General features: G+C 42.3%; 1 protein-coding gene across 2 annotated transcripts in view; it reads left to right on the top strand.

The window, feature by feature from the left end:
- TMEM164 (transmembrane protein 164) overlaps positions 1-22,705 on the top strand; it is a 161,611-nt gene that overhangs the window by 102,186 nt on the left and 36,720 nt on the right. The gene's annotated exons all lie outside the window — the stretch shown is intronic.

The raw sequence follows: 22,705 nt of genomic DNA, 5'->3' as shown, positions 1-22,705 counted from the left end.
TATTTTACACATAGTAGTTTTTACCCCTTACCCCTCCATGTAAGTTTTAAAATACCTACACATTCAATGTTGAGGTTTGATGCAGCTCTGTTTGGATGCAGTGGAGCTTGATGGGGGCGAGACTATTGTATGGAACTCTAGGGCTTTAATAAGGGTTTATTTTAGGCCAGAACCAAAACAGACCAAAAAAGCCTACAGAGGCTCTTGGAAGGGTTTGGTGAAGAGAAAGGGGCCCCACCCATTCGACAGAGGCTTCTAGGTGTTCTAAGGGCCTCTAGTGTGGACTCAGCCACATTGGTCCAGAATAATCTGCTGGGAAGCCTCAAAGCCAATCTGCTTTGCCAAAGGCCCCTTTGGGCAAGAACTGGATTTCTTCCCTGTTCCTCGAAACCCACAGGGCAGTCTGGCCCACACATTCCCCCAGTGGCTAGCAGGTAGAATCCCCCTGTGGCAGGTGGCTGGGTGATGAACCAGTGCAGAGGGAAGCAGAAGCTATAGGAGTGGCTGGGCCCCGTCCTCCGACTCCCATATGTGGGGCTGCAGAGGGATTAGCAGGCTGAGTTAGAAAGCTCAGGGAAAGAAATCACCTGTGAAATCCTTCCTACTGCTTTCTGTTTTCATGACTTAAATTTGCCTCATGCATTAAGATCATAGTTTAAATTTCATAATGATAACCCTTCCTCTTTGGATAGCATTTTATAGTTTACAAGGTCTTTTCAAATAACAGTCGTGTAACCTAGATATTAAGCTGGGTGAGGGTGAGTATTATGGCCTCTGGTTATAGAAGAAGAAACTGACATTCAGGGAGACACACAAATTCTAAGTGGCAGAGTTGGGAGTGGAGACTAAGCCTCAGATCCTACAACCACAGCTACACTTCACTCTCTCTGAGGATTTAGTCACTCCCTCTCCACAAATACTCATGTATACCCTTATGATTGTTATACTTTTCTAGGTGCATATTATATATACATCAGTAGAAATTCTTCCCTCCTTCCCTCCCTCCCTCCCTCCCACCCTTCCTTCCTTCCTTCCTCCCTCCCTCCCTCCCTCCCTCCCTCCCTCTCTTCCTCCCTCCCTTCCTTCCTTCCTTCCCTCCCTCCCTTTCCCTCTCTAATGGCAGATTTGCTATTCTATTTGTTATGACACCTAATACTTTCCAAATAAATGTCAAGCTATAGCCAGCCAGCTTATCAAGAATGTCCAAGTAACTTTCCTTAACACTGAAACTTCTTTGATGAGCTCTCTCTTAACTAGCAATTCCAATCACTCTGGTAAATAATCTTGGTCCTCTTTTTCTAAAATGAAGCTGATAAAAGCTCAAGGTGGTGGCTCCATTTGCATATGTCTTGACAATTGGCTTTGGTCTTGGTCTGGTTATTTTAAGTGGTTGGGACCCCTCCTGGGTTACCCTGGCTTTCCAGACTTTTTGCTTTGCAACCCCTTATTTGAACTCAGACCTCTTATTTGACTTAAAATAAGACACAGGAAGGTAGGCAACTCTTCAAGCCTGATGATCCAGTTAGGCAGGAAGTCAGCTTTTGACTTCTCTTTTGCCCTTCCTTCCTTCTTGGCCCTTGATCTTTTTAATCCTTTTTTTTTCTAATTAGCTATAATGAGGAAACAAGGAAAGCAGAATGAACTAATTGGTGTGTATTCCAGTAACACAGACATACATACACTTACACATATAAAGACAGAGAGTGAGGGAGTTGGAGGAAGTTGCCACAGTCAGCTAAAGGATTTGGGTCATCAGTGAATTTCCATGTGCTGTAGTACCCTGTCCTGTGCCTCATTGGCACCGGGGTTTGCAGACCAGCTAGAGAATACCCAGATCCAACTTCCTCCTGGTTCTTCATCTTAGAAGCTGACACCTTAGAAGAAGGAACGTGTATTCCAAGGGCCCATATTACAAGTAAGTGCTCTTTGCCTCCAGGATTTCAGAGTAGGTCTCTTTCTGGCTTCAGATGAAGTGTCTCAAGGGCGATTTCCCTTTTGTTTCTTGGAGGGAAGGAGGGGAAATGCATCATGGAACTATTATTAGATCAGCAGAGAGCTGAAAGCTTGTCTGGTCTAATCTTCTAGAGGGGAACTTAGATGGATAAATGACTTGCCTAAAAAGCCAAGGTGGGTGCCCCTCGAACCCAGGTCTCCTGACTCAGACTTCAGAGCCCTTTTCCTGTTGTCTGATTGAAATTCAGTGTGAGTTTGAATACTAGTGAGTCAAGATGCTGGAGATGCTGCTTAGCTTCTCTCCGTCTAAAAGAGTTGGGTCATAGTCTTCTTTGATAAGTTGATGAGGACCATAGAGCCTCTTCCCAGATGCGCAGAGACAAGTTTGCATACAATTTCAGGGGGGATACAGACTGCCACCTCCTGCCCCTTTCGCCCATAAGCCCATCCATGGATCCCATGTTAAGATCCCCCCAGCCCAAGCTGTCAGTGGTCCATGGCTTGGAGAATAGATGAGCTGCCTATTTTGTGAGCTCCTTGTTATAGCCAGTGGCTTTTTGGTCTGATGGTGATGGGGTTCCTTATCTATGCCTGGGACTTTGCAAAGAATATCATCCATGCCAAGCTAAACCACCTTCTGGAAAGTGCAAGCCAAGAGTTGGGGGGGGGGGTTAAGTAGGGTGCCCATGGAACTCGGCTGCATATTAGCTTTTCAGTTATAGCTCTTACCTTGCAAAGCTGGTGGTCTGGTCCTCAGAATGAGGCACTGGGCCCAAGCTGCATCCCCAGACCTGTGCCTTTTGCCCTGAAATGCCCATGACAGTTTCTTATAAATGTGATGTGTTCTGAGCAAGGGAGATTGGAAACAGAAAAGAAACTTAAGACACTGTATCAGCCCCCTTCTCAGACCAGAGACTCTAGCCTGGCCAGTATTTATGTTTGCGGCCATCTGTCTTCTACTAGAATAATAAGGAGAAGAAGAATAATGATTCTTTTCATCAAGCTCCTTTCTTCTTCAAGGCTCAAAGCCTCAAGTATATTATTATCTCATTATCAAAATTGCCCATTATTGTGTATCCATGTTGTTCTGTTACATTAGTTCCTTTATTCCTCCTTTACCACCCCTCCCCTTTTACCCAGTTATTTTTCTCTGTTAGATGGTTCTCCTGAATGTCCCTAACTCTCAGACTGAGTGGAAGAGGTTAGTAATGATTTTTTCATTACTGGGGTGACTACTCCCCATCCACAATCATTATTATCTCAATGTTCTTGGGATGTAACTGCCACCGGCACACCTTGTACCCATGTGGGCTCCTGGGAAAACTTTGCTGTCACCAATGCAAATCGGCTCTCACTCTGCTGATTGGCATATTGAAACATGCTAATTGACCTAGAAAAGTTATTTCTGTGAGTGGCAAATTGAGCTATTTTAAAAAGTTATAGTTTGGGTTTTGGACCTGAACTAGGGACAGAATGTCCCTTTGCTTTCTTTCTTTTTTTTTTTTTTTGCATTTTTGAGAGTTTATTTTTGAAACAGAAAATTTGTACATTACAAATACAAGACATTCTAGGATAATTTTGAGGGTTTTTTTTTTAAAGTAATGTGACCGATAAGTTAAGGTAATTTTTAGCTATCTGATTTCTTTTTCTTAGTTAAGCTCAAAGAAGTAAAACTATAATTCCCTTTGCTTTCTTAATAGTACTTAAAATAGAAAAAGCTTGTTTTCAAAAGAGGCCTTAGCTTTCTGAAGAATTGATTTGGGCAAAATTGCACCTCAACCTTCTACAAAGACCAGCGTGTTTCTGATCAGATGAATGCCAAGTGTGCAGGGATGTGGAAGGTGTTGAGAAGGCCTGGGCTTCCACCGAATTCTAGGGACTACCCTAGAATATGTCTAATTGCTGCCTGTACTTCAAGATTAACCTTTGAGGGTCTTACATCCTCCATGAATACAGGCCAGCCATACCAGTCAATCCAGATTTTTTTTGAGCACTTTTCTGTGTTAAGTACTGTGCCGTATGCTGCAGGAGATGCAAAAGCAACCAGAATACATTCCTGGCCTTCAAGGAACTTGCAGTTTAGTTAGAAAGATGAGGCATAAATGCCTGAGAGGTGATGGCAATGTTAGAGTCAAAATGGTGAAAAAGGAAAATTGCAAGGCAATTCAGGCTCAATCGCTAAATTGCAGTTGTTCCGACCTCTTAAGAAAATGGGAAGAGGATTAATATTAGCAGCATTTTTTGAGCACCTACCATGTGCCAGGCAATTTATGGTTGTTCTTATTTAATTCTCACAAGAACCCGATTTTACCTATGAGGAAACTGAAGTTCAAAGAAGCTAAATGACTTGCTCAGGGTCACATGGTTTGTAGGTGCTAAAGCTAAACCCGAGGACTTTACACTCTAATGCATTGTCTCCTGGAGAGGTTGTTGGATGCAGTGGTCCAGAAAGGCTTCATGGAGAAGTAAAGTCTGAACCAAACCTTGAAGCGCTATTAGAATGTGCGTGCAAATTGCAGAGGAAGGAGGTAGTTCAACCAAAGGAATGCCAGGGCCAGAGGCATGGAGGTAGGAACCAGTAAACTCCTCATTGAGAGTCTGAAGAGCAGGATGGAGAGTCCTGAACTCCAGTTCGTATATATAGACTTTGCCCCTTATTTGCCAATCACCAGAAGACATCCTGTGACACTGCTTCTGTCACATCTTCTAGCTCTTGTAGTGTTTAGATTTTATGTGTATTTCGTATCTTTTCCACCACTACTAAGAATCCCTTGCAAGTAGATGGGACCTTGCAACCACAAAAGCTTTCACAAATATAAATATGTCACCCTAGTGTAGTTGTTAACAGTATGGACTCAGGGATCAGATTCTGTAGGTTCATACCCTGGCTGTGCTACTCATATGTGTGTGTGTGCCTGTGTGTGTGTGTGTGTGTGTGTGTGTAAGAGAGAGGGAGGGAGGAAGGGAACTTGGCCAAGTTACTTAACTTGAATGGGCTTCCGTGCTCTCATCTATGATATGGGGGTGCCTCCCTCCTAAAGCTGTTCCAAGGATTAAATCAGTTAATATGTGTAAAGCATGTAGCAGAGCACCTGGCAGATAGGAAGCCCTCAAGCAGCATTAGTTGTTAATTATTAGTCTTTGATCTTCACAGAAACCCTGCGAGGTGGGTATTAGTGTAACTGAGCCAGCTTCATTTGCCTGATGCACAGCAAGCCAAACGCTGAGATGCTGAGGTTTGCCACAGAGAAAAATTTATTCACAAGGCAGCCAAGCAAGGAGAACAAATCTCAAATCCACCTCCCCCAAGGCGAGGGGCTCAGGATATTTATGGGACAAGGAAGGAGGGTGGTCCGAGGCCTGGGGTAAAATGATTGGTGGCAAGAAGGTGAAGTAATCCGTGTTCTGTGCAAGTGTATGTGAGTTACATGCTTCTTCATGGACTGCATGTTCAGAAAAATGGTGACCTTAGCATGATCTGAGGGTGAAGTTTTGGGCCCTGTGATATCAAAAGGTTATGCATCAGGCACTCTCAGGCCCAGTTGAATGGTTGGTGGTCTCGACCAGTTTGAACTGGGCAAGACTAGTTCCACGTTCCTGAAAAACAACTTAATACCTCTGTAGGGGGTGGTTAAAGGAGTCTTGTGATATAATCTGTAAGCTTCATGCAGCTTGGAGGGTATACAGTTTGTAAAAACAGTTAAGGCGAGCTTGGTCGGTGAAGGCAGGTTACAGGATATTATTTATTAAACAAGTTACGGTTTAAGGAATCTAGCTAATGACCACCCTCGGTTTCATTAGTGTCTCCATTTTACAGACTAAGCCTTGGAAAGTTTAAATAACTTGCCCAGGGACACATAGGAATTGACAGAACTGGCCTGAGAACTTCTGTCTTTCTGATACCAAAACTCATGGGCTTCCTTCCTCCTCTTTCCTAATTGTTTAGATTGATTTTCAAGTATTAAGCCTAGTCAAGTCTTTGCAGAAATTTTATACAATATCCATTAGAGATTTGGAGGATTGATTATACTTTCAAGAATTTTTTTTGCAAAAATAATATACGCTCCTTGAAATATCATTTAAACAGATGAGTATAAAGAGAAAGCCAATCTTTTAACCCCATCAACTTTCAGTCCTGTCCCCCCGTGGGTAAGTTGTATTAAGGGTTTGTATATGTTGCCACATTTTTCTTTTGCTCATAAATGCAGATAAAGATGTTCACATTTCTAGGGTTGTTGGTTTGTTTGGGTCTAGGTTTCTTACACAACTGGCATTGCACTATAAACATCCCTCCAGAGTATTTTCCTTTAACCTAACATTAGAATCTGTAATCTCTTCAGGTATGGTTGTAGCTCATTCTTTTCCAATAGCTGCTTAGCATTCCATAGTTTGGTTGGACTGTATATTCAGCCTGTTGCCAGGCTCTCAGCACTTCATCATAACTTGTGTCTTTGGGCAAGGATAGTGTCTTTTGTGGTATCTGTCCCCTGCAGGGCACCCAGCACATGGTAGGTATCCACAGAGAGTGTAAGTGAATTAGTCAATCAACTCGAACCTGTGTCTTGCTCAGAGAAATTCCAGGGATCTTTCACACACATGTCCAGGATAAAATCTTAGGTATGAAGACAGAGGGATGATAGATGATATTTTTCACAGGTGAATTATTTCTTAAACCACTTAAAATCATGATGTTTTCCTGATTACAGCAGAAGACATATTTACTGAAGAAAATTTGTGAAATACAGAAAAGTAGAAATAAAAAAATAATCACCACCAATGCAAAAGTGGTTGTTTTTCAACGTATTAACAAGAAAAAAAGAACACCACAAAGCATGAGGCTTTTGTGCCCCTGCCGTTACAACTGTATAAATGTTTTCTTTACAGAAGTAATATATTCATAATGGAAAAAAAAGAAGATACAAAAAAACACCAAAATAGAGCAGAAAACATTGAGCAGTAACAACTGTTCACATTGTTTGCAGCGTATTCTCAAGGTCTTCTCGTCTCTGCCTGGTTGTTAAGAGTTAGCATAATGTAGTGGTCAAGTTGCTGGCCCTGGAGCCAGCCTGTCCTTGCTTTTGTGGCTGGCTCCTCTGCCTTTATTCATGTGTAACTTGGTAAGTTACAAATTTCTGTGACCTCATTTTTTTATGTGTAGATTGGTGCTCAGCTGAATTGAGATATGTGGGGTAAGCACGTAGCCCAGTGTCCGGCACATAGTAAGTGTTTAGTAAGTATCAGATGCTGTCGTTGTTACTACTATTCCTAACGTTATCTTAGAAGTTGAGGCGTGTTCCTATTGGCATGTGCTATTTGATGTTAGCCTTCAGGGCCTTGGCCCCAGCTTCCTGGTTGGGTGATGGTGAAGTGAAGGGGGCTTTGTTTCAGAATTAGCCTTGCCGAGTGAGATTAAAATTCCCTGGCAGGATTTCTTTTCCACATTGACTAACAGCGCCTTTGCTTTTTTTTTTTTTTTTTTGCATTTGTTTCCCAGACAGCCTGTTTGATTAGGGAACTGGCCAGCTCTCTCTCCTCCCTTCATGACAGGTGAATTAGGCCCACTCCTGGTGTTTCTTCCCATTTGACTGAAACATCGAGACCTTTGGGTTTGTCAGTGACGCCCAAGCCCCCCCAACCCATGGGGAAGGTGGCAGCCGTGAATGAGAATGGCAGGCAGTAGCCTCTGCCTCCAGAGCTTAATAGTTCTTTGCCTTGGTTCTATTCCTAAAAAGCGATTAGAAGGCACAGCCTCTGGCTCGTCCAACCAACACTTCTCGTTCAATCTTGAGCCACTCCCCCAAGCAGTGTTTCTTTATGCAGTAAAAGTCTTAGCTAGTGGGTGAGTTCACTCTCTCCAGTCTGTGGACCAGTGGTTGTCAACCGTGGCTGTACCGTAGAATCACCAGAGTCAATTTCAAGACCAGAGCCAATTTCAAGACGTAAAGCTTTTCAAAAAGCACCCCAGGCAATTCCAGTATGCAGCTGGGGCAGTGCTGCTCGGTGCCCTGTCCCACTCCCACGCTACTGCTGACTGGGATTTGAGGCTCTGACCAAGTTCATTTCACCTCATCAAGCATCAGTTTCCCCATGTGTCAAATGGGCTTAGTGACATCTGCTCTCTCTACCTCACAGATGTGTTATGGAAGAAAAGATAGCAGACAACAAAAGATAACAAAGAAGAGTTAGCAAAGAGCTTTGAACATTTAAAAGCACTCCACAAATGAATGCTTGCCTATTTCTTTCTCCCTTTAATCATTTTTTGAGGGGGGTTTAATTGAGATATAATTTACATAATACAAATTTATCCTTTTAAAGTGTACAATTCAATGTTTAATTTTAGTGTATTACAGAGTTGTCAACCATTACCACTATTTAATTTTAGAATATTTTCATCATTCCCCCCAAAAACATTAGTGACATCTCTCTGCTCTCCCCTCCCTAGACCCTGGCAACCACTAATCTCCTTTCTCTCTCTCAACCACTAATCTCCTGTTCTGGACATCTCATGTAAATGGGATCACATAATATGTAGCCTTTTCTGACTGACTTATTTCACCTAGCATAAAGTTTTCAAGCGCATTCAGGTTGTTGCATGTATCAGTACTTCGTTCCTTTTTATGGCTGAATAATATTCCTTTGTACAATATACCACATTTTTAAAAGATTGGAGTATAGATGATTTACAATGTTGTGCTAGCTTCAAGTGTACAGTACAGTGCTTCCGTTTTTCAGATTCTTTTCCTTTATCAGTCATTACAAAATATCGAGTGTAGTTCCTTGTGCTATACTGTAGGTCCTGTTGGTTATCTCACATTTTGTTTATCCATTCATCCACTGATGGACATTTGGGTTGTTTCCACCTTTTGGCTATTGTGAATAGTGCTGCCGTCAATATTTCTGTAAATGTATCTGTTTGACTGCTTTGGGGTATATACCTAGAAGTGGAATTGCTGGGTCGTACGGTAACTCCATGTTTAACCTTTTGAGGAACTGCCAAACTATTTCCCAAAGCAGCTGTCCTCCCAGCCTCCCTTTATGTCCCACGCACCTAGGACCTTGAGTAAAGTGACTGGAGACTTGAAGACAAACTGAGGGTTTATAAGTCCAAGGGGAGGGTGGTCACTTCTGAGTCCCAGTACTGCACTGGTACCAGTTGAGGAAACTTTGATGATAGGAGCCGGCCAGAGGAGCTGACCCAGCAAAGAAGTTTGGGGCAGGGAAAATGTTAAGTCAGGAGGTTCTAAAATGTAGTGGATAGTATGTGTATAATTCTATAGATCTGTAATTTTATATTAAAGAAAATGGAGACATATGTAAAGTAGAAAAAGAAAACTATCCGAGTGCATCCATTACCCAGTTTCAACAATTATCGACTCATAGCCAATGTTTTTTTAATCAGTGGACCTTATTCTACCTCAAACTGCTTCCCCCCCATCCTCCCACCACTCACTCTTATACCTGGATGATTTTTAGGGAAATTTCATGTAATTTTAACTATAGATATTTCATTATACATCTTTAAAATATAAGGACATATATATATATATGTATATATATAATCACAATTCCATTATATCTATAATCGTTATCAGTAATTCCTTAATATTATCAAATACCCAGTCAGCGGAGCACGGGTTTCTAAGCCAGCCAGAACACAGTTCCAGTCTTGCTTCCACAACATCAATAGCCCTTCTCTGAGCCTGTTTCATATTGTAAAATGAGGACTGTCATAATAATTCCTAAATCTTCAATAAGGTAATGCATATAAAGTGCTTACCACAATGCCTGCTGCACAATAGTAAGTGCTCAAAACTCACCAATCCAGAGCCATACCTGCACTGTCTGGCCCTTACCCCCCTTGAAGCAATATTCCTCTGCCTTAATCATCCCAGGACCAGGTACGAGGCAACCAGAGACCAGTCCTATAGCTTAGAGCCTGCTGTAATTATTCAAACTAACCAGTCCTAACTGGTTACCCTGCCCTGCCTTGACTATCCTGCAGAAATGCAGAAACTAATAAAGGCCATGGCCTAGGCTCTCCCCTCGCTCCTGACCCTTTGCCTCCTGACCAACACTGGTGCTTCCTCATGTGGCTCTGCATGGCGTGGGTGCCTCCTATTTCTTTTTTCTTTCTTTTTTTTTTTTTTTTTTGCGGCACACGGGCCTCTCACTGTTGTGGCCTCTTCCGTTACGGAGCACAGGCTCCGGACGCGCAGGCTCAGCGGCCACGGCTCACGGGCCCAGCCACTCCGCCGCATGTGGGATCTTCCTGGACCGGGGCACGAACCCGTGTCCCCTGCATCGGCAGGCGGACTCTCAACCACTGTGCCACCAGGGAAGCCCCACCTCCTATTTCTGACCTATGAGTATGATGAACTTTGTTTTCCTGAAAAAAAATAGTAAGTGCTCAATAAAGTTTAGCTAAGATTATTATTTATTAATAATGTAACATATCTGAGTTGCTATTAAGGTACCTTTAAGAATGGTTTTGGCTTAGAATCAAGAAACAGATTTGGGGCCTTGCCAACAGATTTTTTTTTAGGGGAAAAAAAAAAACCCAAACCAAAAGGTGGCTGAAAAAGCTACAGAACACTGGCATATATAGTTTATTCCCCCTGAGATTCCCATTCATGGTGGTAGAAGAATGTGCATATTAAAGAGAGAGGTGAGCGGGCTGGGATGTAGGGTGCCAGCTTTGGAACAGGTTCAGGGCAGGGGAGGGGCACTGCCAGCAAGAGGTGGGTGAGGTCCTCAGATTCCTTGCTCAAGAAATGAAGCCCCAAGTAACCTGGGCGGCCACGGGCTTAAAGCTCCACCTTGTGGGGACTGGTGCCCAAGCTACCCTGCGTCTGTGCCTGAGGTCTGGGAATGGAAGGCAGCCTCATCCTGCTGGGTTGCCCTTAGAATCATTCCCCTGCTTCTGGGGCGGGCTTGCTCTCTTCTGCCTGTTCCAGGCATCAGCTGACAGCTTTTTAATAAAAATGGAACCCAAAGGAGGGATGATAAGGTATCTGATTTTAACCCAAAGTGAGAGAACGCCAGATGTTTCATTCTGTCTGAAGGTTTGAGGGAGGAAAAGCAATTAGCAGCTGCTACTGATTTAGCAACAGACACCTGCTAAATGAAAATCTGTAAAACCGGTCAGGCTTGGCACCAGAAGTGCATACACTGCTTCTCACGCATTTCTGGGAATTGTAAATTATGTTGGCCCAAAATAGGCGGGGGTGGGGAGATGTAGAGGGGGGCTCTAAAGAAGCGGAACATGTCCATATAGACCAAGGAGTATGTTTTTTTGAAGATGACAGCCACTTAGAAATGGCTATTTGGAGGGTGAATGGAGAGGAAGAGAAGACCATGAATCTTCCAGAAGCTGCCTGGTTCCTCCCTGCTTCTGGTCTGACTCACAGGCTGCCCTCTGTGGGGACCATCCCATGGGAGCAGAGGTCTGGCTCACAGGAGGGTGGGGAGAATGCTGCTTCCCTCCCCCTGCTGATCCAGAGCCCACCCCTTGCCTCCTTCGAGGGCAGTGAGTCTCAAAGCAGGAGAAACCCTCAACTCTCGGATTCACAGCAGCTCCCTTCCCTGTGACAGGTACAGACTGGTGGCTCCAGGAGCCACCAGGACATCTTTGGCTGGGAAAGGGGTTTATCCGTAGCTTTCTGATTTCCATTTTCCTGAGGCACACTGAAACGCAGCCAGTGGATACTGTAATTGATGAAGAGGGCTTTAGGGATGTGTGTGTGTGTGCGCATGTGTAGCTGATGACAAAGAGGGCTAGTTTGTAGGTGATCTAGACTGTGTCAGAAGAATTGGGCCACTCCCACTTGGGTGTTGTACCACATTCACTGTATGTAGCTGCTGTTTTCCTGCTCTCCAAGCTAGGCCAGAAGTCAGCTGCAACTTGGGCCAAAGGGATGGGCCGTGTTCTGTTTCCAATCTTGAGCAAAGGGATGGCGACTTGCTCTGCGGAGCAGAGACCAGGGGGGTTGCTGTTGGCAGACGCAGGGCCAGAGCTGTCCATTGTAAAATACGGCCTGGAACTTTATCCTGGCAGGCTGCTTTCATGTGGTTAAAGACTAAACTCTTAGTTCCAAAGGTGGAACCAGAGAAGATTCTTTTTCCTTTAGCTGAGTAGGCCCTTAGGCAAGAAGAGTCGTTCCACATGTGTTTCAGTTTTACTTCCCCTGCCCTGCAATGCCAGCGCAGGAGGGAAGAAGGACCAGAGAGGCAAGGGTAGCGGGAGAGCTAGGATCCCCACTCTCCAGCCAGAACTGGGGGAGCACCCACCTCCTCTGGTCAGGGGCTAGATAGCATTCCCATCAGCCAGCTCCAATACATGGAATAACCACAGCACAAATACGTGTCCTATGACAACAGGCTGACCTAGAGGGAGACGCAGGGACCCTGTCTATGATGGCATACACGAGGTGCACTCATGGCTCTTACTGAAGCAGCCAGGGATTACTGGGCTACGTGTACAAGTCATCCACCCATTACACTCTTTTAATAGTTCAAACTAGTTTGTGTGTCACAATTCAGATGACCTCTCAGCGCAGAATTACTTATTCTCCTTTAGAACCTAAGACCTATGGGCCTCAACTCATTGGAGGAATAATTTTGATCCCTGGTGACCAAAGGAAGCTGTCTCATCCCGAGGTGGTATTTTCTGGGAGGGTCCAGGCCTTCCATAAGGAGTTTGTTTCTCCAGGGACCCTGCTGATGACGGGGGTTGGGTAGAGCCTCCACTCATCCCAAACTCCAGCACACAGAGGAGAGTCTGCTTCTTAGCACAGATGTGACTGCTGGATGTCACTTGGTCTGCCACCATTTGATACAGGTTGTAAACTCCAGGTTGGAGCATTCTGTCTTTTTTTCTCCCTTCAGTCTATCCTTTTTGGGGGGATTTATTGGATATTTTCCCTTTACTAGTTTAGAAGTTATACACACTATTTCAGTTATTGTTTTTTTAATGTTTATCCTACCAATGTTAACATAAATATCCAGATCTAGAGTCAGTCAGACTTTTTCTCTCAGATAATACAAGGATCTTATAACATTTTTTTGGTCATAGTTTTACTGAGTTTATTCACATAACATAAAATTCACTCATTTAAAGTGTAGAATGTAAAGGTTTTTAGTATATTCATAGAGTTGTGCAACCATCACTACAATTAATTTTTAGAACATTTTTATCAACCCCAAAAGGAAAGTGTAACTGCTTAGCTATCATCTCTCTGTCCCCTTACAGCACTCCCCAACCCCTGCCCGCCCCCAGCCCTAAGTAACAACTGATCTAATACCTATCTCTATAGATTAGCCTGTTCTGGACATTTCCTATTAATGGAATCATAAAATATTTGTCCTTCTGTGTCTGGATTCTTTCACTTAGCATAATGTTTTAAAAATTTTTATTGGAGCATAGTTGATTTACAATGTTGTGTTAGTTTCAGGTGTACAGCAAAGTGAATCAGTTATACATATATCCATTAGCATAATGTTTTGAAGATTCATCCATGTTGTAGCATCTATTAATATTCCATTTCTTTATATTGGCTAATAAAATTCAATTGTATGGATATGCCATATTTTTTTTTATCCATTCACCTGTTGGTAGACATTTGGATTGTTTCCACTTTATGGCTGTTGTGAATAATGCTGCTGTGAACATTGATGTGTAACTTTTTGTGTAGACATGTTTTTGTTTTTGTTCTTTTTTACTCTTGGGTATATCCATAGGAGTGTATACGCTGAGAAATGGGGTTACAACCCGATTCTTTTGCATGTGGACCTTATAATATTTTAACCCTATTCGTCACCCTCAACTTATATGCTTACGTTGTCATACATTTTAATTCTGTATTATTTTAGCTTTTCTTTTAAAAATAATATAAGACATTATTATTTTATGAAAAAATGTTCATTTAGATTTACCTACATAATTACCACTTTCTTTGCTCATTAATTTGTATTGTGTCTATTTTTTTTTTTTTTTTTTTTTTTTTTTTGCGGTACGCGGGCCTCTCACTGCTGTGGCCTCCCCCGCTGCGGAGCACAGGCTCCGGACGTGCAGGCTCCGGACGCGCAGGCTCAGCGGCCATGGCCCACGGGCCCAGCCGCTCCGCAGCATATGGGATCCTCCCAGACCGGGGCACGAACCCGTATCCCCTGCATCGGCAGGCGGACCCCCAACCACTTGCGCCACCAGGGAGGCCCTGTATTGTGTCTATTTGACATTAGTTTGCCTTTGCTGGAATTATATCCTTTAGAATTCCCTTTAGAGATGATCTGCTGATGACAAACCCTCTTAGTTTTTCTTTGCCTAAAAATGTTTGTATTCCTTCTTCATTCTTGAAAGATATTTTCACTGGATATAAAATTCTTGGTTCATAATTATTTTTCTCCCCACACAGTGAAGATGTAATTTTACTATATTCTGTCTTCCACTGTTGCCTTGAAAAGTCATTGGTCAGTCTTAACTTTCACTCCTTGGAAAGTAATCTCTTTTCTTTCTGATTGGTTTTAAGATCTTCTCTTTGTCTTTGGCGTTCTGCAGTTTTACTAGGGTTTGTTTCAATGTTTATTTGTTCTGGCTTATTCTGTTTGAGAGTCTGTGGGTACATGTCGTTCTTCAGGTTTCTGAACATTCTTAGCTATTATGCCTTCAGCTATTTTGTCTGTCTCCTCTTCTTCTTCTAGGACTATGTTTAGAGTTATGTTAGTTCGTCTTACTCTGTCTTCCACATCTCTTAATCCTTTTTGTTCCTGTCTTCCACTTCTTTGTCTACTATGTTGCATTTTGGATAATTTCTTCAGCTCTATATTCCACTTATCTCTTTAGCTGTCTAATCAGTAACTAAACATATCAGTTAAAACTATCAATAGAGTTTTTAATTTCAATTATTTTTCCCTTTTCCAAACCTAAACATAGTCTATAACTATTCTGAGGTCCTTAAAGCTCTGTTTTTACTGGCTCTTGGCTTATTTACTTGTGTGTTTAGGTTTTGTTTTAAATAATACTGTTGTTTTTGTTCTTTTATTGTACATTGCTTATTTTCTTTAAAATGTTATTTGTGGGAATTTTTTGAGTCCTGGATTTCTCCAGAGAGGATTTGTCTTTGTTCTTGCCAGGCACTTGAGGGCTACCAGTCTGGAATCATGCTAAATAAAACTCTCAGCCTAACATTTTTGGATTACCCAAGTAGTATAAATTTAGAGTGCAAACCCACACGAGGACTGGCTTCTGGTTCCAAGATTTTAGTGAACTAACTAGTTTCTTCCCCTACTACCCCAACTCATCGTTAAGATTTGAGACTGGATTTTCCTTACCATTCTAGGGGTGGGGTAATTTGTGTTTCCAGTACACCTTTACACTGAAGTGTGGCTTTTTGGGGTCATAGATCTCTTTAAGTACTAACTAGCTTTTGTTATTACCAGAAATGGAAGTCCGGGTTTTGTTTCCCAGCCCTCTTATGTCTGTTTCCTTCCTGTTGGGGGCAGTCAGGAGGATGTTCTAATTCTATTCGTTGGTTTGGCCATCTGTCTGTTCTCAGTGCTCTCCTGAAATATCTCTATATAAGTTGATAAATACCTACTATATGTCTGTCTAGTATTGTACTAAGTTCTATGAGGTATCTGGTAGCTATTTAACCTGTCATGTAGCTAACAAAACATTAATATTAGAGGTCATGAGCCCTTGGGGCACTGATTTAAACCATCTTTTGATTTCTTAGCCCCTCTAAACCCTAGAAATCAGCATTTAGAGTGAGGTGGGTGTAAGTACATGAAGGCAGTGACCGTTTGTATCTTGTTCATAATAGTTGACACATAATAGGTGCTTAATATATATTTGTTGATTGATTGATTGATTGAATGAATGAATATGTTGGTGTCTGGGAGGTCATGGAGGTAGATTCCAGTGTTGATTAGTTCCCTTGGCAATATAGTTAGAAGATTCCAGGTCTGGGTTCACATAGTGGGGATGGAAGAGAGAGGATAATATTTCAGTAGCAGGGGATCAAACCATCATGGATTTGAGTCATTTGTAAATCAAGGGTTTCCTCTGTACTGTAAAGGGCCTCAGCACATATCAGGGTACTATAATGTAGGTCAGTGGGTAGGAACATGGACTCTGGAGTCACATTGCCTGGCTTATATCCAGGCTCTGTAACTAACCTTGGGCCAGTTATTACTCTCTCTGTGTCTTAATTCCTTCATGCAAAAAAAGGAGATTATAGCATTTATCTTATAGAGTTGTTTTAAGTGTTAGTTAATGCAAGTACTTAGGACAATGCCTAGCCGAGAAGTGCTATGTACCAGCAATTATTAACGATTATTATTATCTTTATTGTTGTTTTGAACACTAGTCACATCATTATTCTTGTCAGTACATTTTCCTGGGAACTGCCTGTCATTTCTGTGAGAAAATATTCTAATCTCACACCTACCATTTAGACTTCTGGAGGCTGACCTACTGTAGTATTTCCCCAAGTGTAAGTTAAGCACTCCTGCATCCACATTACCTTAGGGAGCCATGTTAAAATATAGAATGCTGGGCCCTATCCTCCTAGTAGGTCGAAAGGATTCTTTCTCTAAAAATTAGTGATGAAAATAAAGATTCTGCACATTCTCTGTGTGTTGGATTAGCCAGGAGCTGCTGTGAGTCTTAAGTTTATCACACTTCAGGGCTTGTAGAAAACCTGGGAGCAGGCTTGGAGACTGGTAAGAGATTGAGAATGGGAGAGTTAAACAGAAGAGAAGAAAAGAAGTAGAAAGAGAAGTGAGCAGAGTCTACTCATGTCAGGAGGTTGGCAAATACCATCTTTTGGCCTCTTCTCAAGGGTCATGCCTCAAGGGGACATGTGACATTTGCCTCCCCTTGATTTAGGGATTCCTGAACCTGGCTCCAGCTTGTAGCTTGTAGCCTGGTGTTGGAGACAACAGGGTAGGGAGGCCTGCCTTACAAATGGCTGCCTGGTACAATGGTTGCCTTCAAGCAAGGGCCCCCAATGAGTAGAAGATTAACCAGACTCCATGGTTGGTTGGTTGAGGGAAGTGGGCTGTTTACTGAGTTCCCTTGAGCTGTTTTGACTGGGCTAAGAGCCAAATCTCAGATGTGTTTGTCCCTCCCTTTGCTCTAGTGCTAGTGTGGGGTTGGCCTTATTTCAAGCCATCTGATGCTCAAGTCCTTTGAAGGTGCTAAAATCGAGCCAGATGGCATCACAGACTGCTTGGGCTGATGAGGGACTGGAAGTTTAGTACCTTTCCTCTCATCCCTTCCACTCTACATGGCTCACATTTTCTGTGTGGAATCTGTAACCCAAGGCTGAGGAGAATGAGGCCTTGGTCCTGTCAGTGGTGCAAAAGGCCCTCATGGGTCCCCTTGTCACACACCCTGAGCAGGGAGGCCAGCCGTGGCTCAGTCATTCCGCAGGTGTGGTTTGGCCTCCACACACAAGCTGATTGTCTTTTGACTTGTAGCTGCCCTGGTTCCTCTGTAGGTCTTTTGAACAATCTCTGTCATTAGGCTTTCCCCTGAGTTCTGTGGAGAGAGCCATACAAATATTTACTTTCCCTCCTCGAGTAAAAAGTCAAATAACGTGTTCAGGGCTGGACTTCTATGTCCTGAAGTACCTTCTTGTGTACTCAAAGCTTCTCTCCTTTTTCCACATGAAATTCGAGCTTTGGCTCAGTCTGAAGAAGTAGTAAATCTGGATTTGGTGACTTCGGAGTCCCCCTGGGGTCTTGGATGGCTAGGGCCCATATTGGGGTAGCTGGGTGTAGGGTCAGGCCTTCAGGCTTCATAGTAGACCCTATTTGTGTTCCATCAGGGGAACAGCCTGGTGTTTTGATATATAATAGACAACAGTGGTTAAGATTATGCATTCTGGAGCCAGGTTGCCTGGGTTCACATTCCTGGCTCAGCCTTGAGACCTTGGGCAAGTTATTGAGTGAAACCCCTATCGCTTTTTCTTTTTAAACAGACCTTTGGTGCAAAGGTCTGTTTAAATCATAAATCATATTTATAATTCTCTATTCATAACAAGTTTCAGCATTGGTCCATTCATGGCATGCTTTAATTTTGTTCATGAGTACATTTATTTATTCATGGAGAGTATTATAAACAACTATGAACTCAACCCAACAACTAGCCACGTTGATAATAACTTACAGATGTAAGCCTGTGTGCTTCCCCCACCCTGCTCCCTACGTCCATGCCCACCACTGTGAACCACTAGCCTCAATTTTGGCTATTATTCTTTTTCTCTTTTTAAAAGTAATCTTATCCCTCTTCTCATGTACACAGAAAAAAATATATATATATATAATATACATTATATATAATAAAATATGTAATATTTTATATATGTAAAACAGTCCTAAATAAGGTATTATTTAATTGTACTTGCTTTTTGATCCTCATAAAAAGGGTATTATGTTGTATGTAGTCTTCTGGGATTTGCCTATTTTATTCAACATTCTATTTGTAAGATGCATCCCTATTATTGAGTATAAGTGTAGTTATATTTTCACTGTGGTATAACATTCCATCGCAGAAACATACCACAGTGTCTTTCTTCATTCCCTTTGTGATGGGCATTTGGCTGTTGCCAGTATCTTGCTATTACAAGAAACTGGCCTGTCCTCAATTTCCTCATCTTAAAATTGGAGAATAAAAATAGGAGCTACCTCATAAGTATGTGATGAAGATGAAAGGAGTTAATACTTGTGAAGTGCTTAAAACAGTGCCTGGCTCATAGCACGCATTTGGCCAGTGTATTCGTTTCCTCGGGCTGCCATCGCCAATACCACAGACTGAGAAGCTTAAACAACAGAAACATTTCTTCACAGTTTTGGAGGCTACAAGTGTAAGGTCAAGGTTTCAGCAGTGTTACTTTCTTCTGAGGGCCTCCCTCTTTGGTCCTAACCTCCTCTTCTTATAAAGACACCAGTCAGACTGGTGTATATGTATATACACCAGTATATATATATATATATATATATATATATATATATATATATATATATATATATATGTAATAAGGTCCCATATAACCTTATTTTATCTTAATTACCTCTGTAAAGGATCTCCAAAGAGTCAAGTTCTGAGGTACTGGGGGTTGGGACTTCAACATATGGATTCTGGGGAGACACAACTCAGCCCATAATGGTCCGTAAGTATAAGCTATTATGACTGTCATTATCTCCATCCTCCTCCTCATCATTACAGCTCAGGAAAATGCAACAGACTTGTTATGACATAACCCCTGGCAGTACTCAAAAGTTAGCTCTCACTACTACTACTGCTACTATTATTATCATCATTATTATTATTTGGTCAGAAGCCCGGAGTTTTCTTCCCTGCCTTTTCAGAAATGACTTTCGATACCAGCAACAGTACTAAACAATGGCACTTTGTGGTTTCCCAGGATGATAGACAGCAGCTCCTAAGTCTGTTAGAGGTGAGAGGAGAGGAGCTACCAGGTTTCATTGTCACCTTGGTTAAAGGAAACTAACCAAGCAAAGGGAGGCCTTGCAGGCAAGCCAGTGGCTGACTGCCCCGAAATTGCCACTCAGTAAAGTTCTGTGGGCTTGCCAGGCCTGGGCTGCTGTACCAGGAAATACACTTACACAAGTCACTGCACCACCAGAGCAAACAACGTCTTTCATGGGCTCAGAATATTTTGTTTGACATTAGGGAGCTGGCTAGCAGCCACAACTCTGCTCTCCTGCTCTCCTTCTGGAAGGCTCTGAGCACCGAGGAGGAAGTCAGGAGTAGGCCTGATAGGATCTGGACTCCAAAAGGAAGGAGCAGTTCCCCCGTGCCAGTTGCCCACCCCTCCCTCCCTCCACATCAGACCTTGAGTGTAAGATGGAATTCCATGTGCCTGGTAGGACTGTGGGCATCTGTCTGTACTGGGGCTTGGGAGTGGGCTCACAAAGGAAGATACAGTGAGAACAAGGGACTTGGGAGGGGGTCTGTAATGTGCTCAGATTAAAAACTAGAAAAAATTCACACTAATCATTCTTAATAGCTTAATGCATCCTCTTGGTTAAGGATGCCTGCAATACAGAGATAAGAAGAATATAACACGAAAGTTCTCCTCCACCCACTCCCCAGAGATAATTGCTGCTAAGGTGTACATTCCTCTTGTGACCTTTTTTTTTTTTTTTTACTTTTAAACTTTCGGCTACATGATTAATAAATTAATGCATTAATTTATCATAAAAATCCAACTATACAAATATATAGAATCCAACTCTCCCCTTCCCTATCCCAACCTGTCCTCCCCAGTCCTATTCCCCCACCCAGTTTGGTAAATATCATTCCAGTCCTTTTCCTGTGCATTTATAGTCATCTAAAAGTACAAAGACTAATTTGGCCTTTTTCTTCTACAAAAAGGATCATGCTGTGTTCGATATAGATTTGTTCTGTTTTACCTACAAATGGTTGTACCTCCTTTTTTGTAAATAGTTGCAGAGATAACCTTCCAGAGTATTTTTTGATGACTCTCCTGCCAGTGGACATTCAGCTAGCTTTTTTGTTATTAGATATTTTTTTGTTATTACAAATAATGTTGCAGTGAACATCTTTATACATATAGCTTTGTTCATACATGCAAGTGTCTCTGTTGGTATAAATTTCTAGAAGTGAAATTAGTGAGTCAAAGTGAACGGGTATTTAACATTTTTTATAAATATTGACAAATTGTTCTCCAAAATGATTGCACCACCTAAGTGGCTATCGACATATGAATGGATAAAGAAGCTGTGGCACATATATACAATGGAATGTTACTCAGCCATAAAAAGAAACGAAAGTGAGTTATTTATAGTGAGGTGGATGGACCTAGAGTCTGTCATACAGAGTGAAGTAAGTCAGAAAGAGAAAGACAAATACCGTATGCTAACACACATATATATGGAGTCTTAAAAAAAAATCGTTCTGAAGAACCTAGGGGCAGGACAGGAATAAAGATGCAGACGTAGAGAATGGACTTGAGGACACGGGGAGGGGGAAGGGTAAGCTGGGACGAAGTGAGAGAGTGCCATGGACATATATACACTACCAAATGTAAAAGAGATAGCTAGTGGGAAGCAGCCACATAGCACAGGGAGATCAGCTCGGTGCTTTGGGACCACCTGGAGGGGTGGGATAGGGAGGGTGGGATAGGGAGGTGGGAGGGAGACACAAGAGGGAAGAGATATGGGGATATATGTACATGTATAACTGATTCACTTTGTTATAAAGCAGAAACTAACACACCATTGTAAAGCAATTGTACTCCAATAAAGATGTTAAAAAAAACAAAAACAAGCAAAAAAACCAAAATGATTGCACCTTGTTTTTTCTTCCAGTTAATTATACCTTAAGATTTTGCCATATTAGTTCATATAGATTTACCTTTTTTAAATTTATTTACATTTTAAAAACTTCCCAACTTCTTATAAAAATTTTCAAACATCCCGAAGAGTTGAAATAAAAGTATAGTGAACAATGACTGTATACCCTCAATATAGATTCAACAGTTACTGTTTTTCCCTATTCACTTTCTTTCTCTCTTTCTCTAAGTTTGCTGAATCATTTCCCCTCAAGTTGCAGACATCTTGACACTTCAGTTCTAAATACTTCCGGCCTACAGCTCCTAGGGAAAAGGACATTCTCTTGTATATCCACAATACCATAATCACACTCAAGATAATTATCAACAATCCTCTAATACTGTCTCCTTTATCTAATAATCTGTTTATATTCAAATTTTCCCAGTTATCCCAGGAATGTGGTTTTTAAGTTGTTTTTTTTTTTTTAAATCAGGATCCAGTCAGGTTTCAAGATTGCTTTTGTTCTCTGTCTTCAGGTTTTGTTTATTCACTTTTTAAAAGCTAGGAGCAGTTCCCCCACCCTCTCATTCATGACATTGACATTTTGGTGAATCCAGGCCAGTTGTTTTGCAGAATGTTCCACATCCGGGATTTGTCTGTTTTCCGTGGCACCTTGTTGTTTTTCATGGCAGCATGGTATTCTGGTCTGTGAATGTATTGCGGTTGATTTTTAGGTTGCGGGCATTCCTTTTGTGGCTCCTCTAACAAGTGGTATTTAGTCCCAAAGAGTTTGAGGCACCGGTAGCCACAGTAGAAGTCTGTGGTCAATTAATGAAAATAAAGTGTTCCAAAGCCAAACTTGGTTGGCAGGAGATTACCAAAGGCTGCATCCTTTCCCCTTGAAGGGAGATAGATTATTGTTTCAGTCTGTTCAGGTTCCTATAACAAAAATACCATAAACTGTGTGGCTTATAAACCTCAGAAATCGATTTCTCACACTTCTGGAGGCTGGAAGTCTGATCAGGGTACCAGCAGGGTCAAGTGCAGACCCTTTTCCGGGTCACAGGGCAGGAGGGGCTAGGGAGCTCTCTGAGGCCTCCGATTTCATCAGGACCTAATCTCCTCCTAAAGGCCCCACCTCCTAATACCATCCCATCGGACATGAATTTGAGGGAGACACAAGCATTCAGACCATAGCAATAATCTGTTTTGATTCTCTGATTTCTTTGGAGAGGCTACAGTCTGGGGCTCAGCTGAGAGCAAGGTCCTCTCTTTGTAACCACCCATCCTTACTTTGCACTTCATCAGCAGCCGTGGACCCTTTTGGTAACACAAGTCCCCAGCTGGCTAGGGGAAGCTCCTGGGTTGTGAACTTCCCCCACTCCCAGCACACCCCTCCCCCATGCAGCTGTTCTCACTTCAGCTCGTCCTT

Source organism: Mesoplodon densirostris, chromosome X, assembly GCF_025265405.1.
Source record: "Mesoplodon densirostris isolate mMesDen1 chromosome X, mMesDen1 primary haplotype, whole genome shotgun sequence".
In the NCBI taxonomy this organism is placed as follows: Eukaryota; Metazoa; Chordata; class Mammalia; order Artiodactyla; family Ziphiidae; genus Mesoplodon; species Mesoplodon densirostris.
This window is presented reverse-complemented; position numbering and strand designations above follow the sequence as displayed.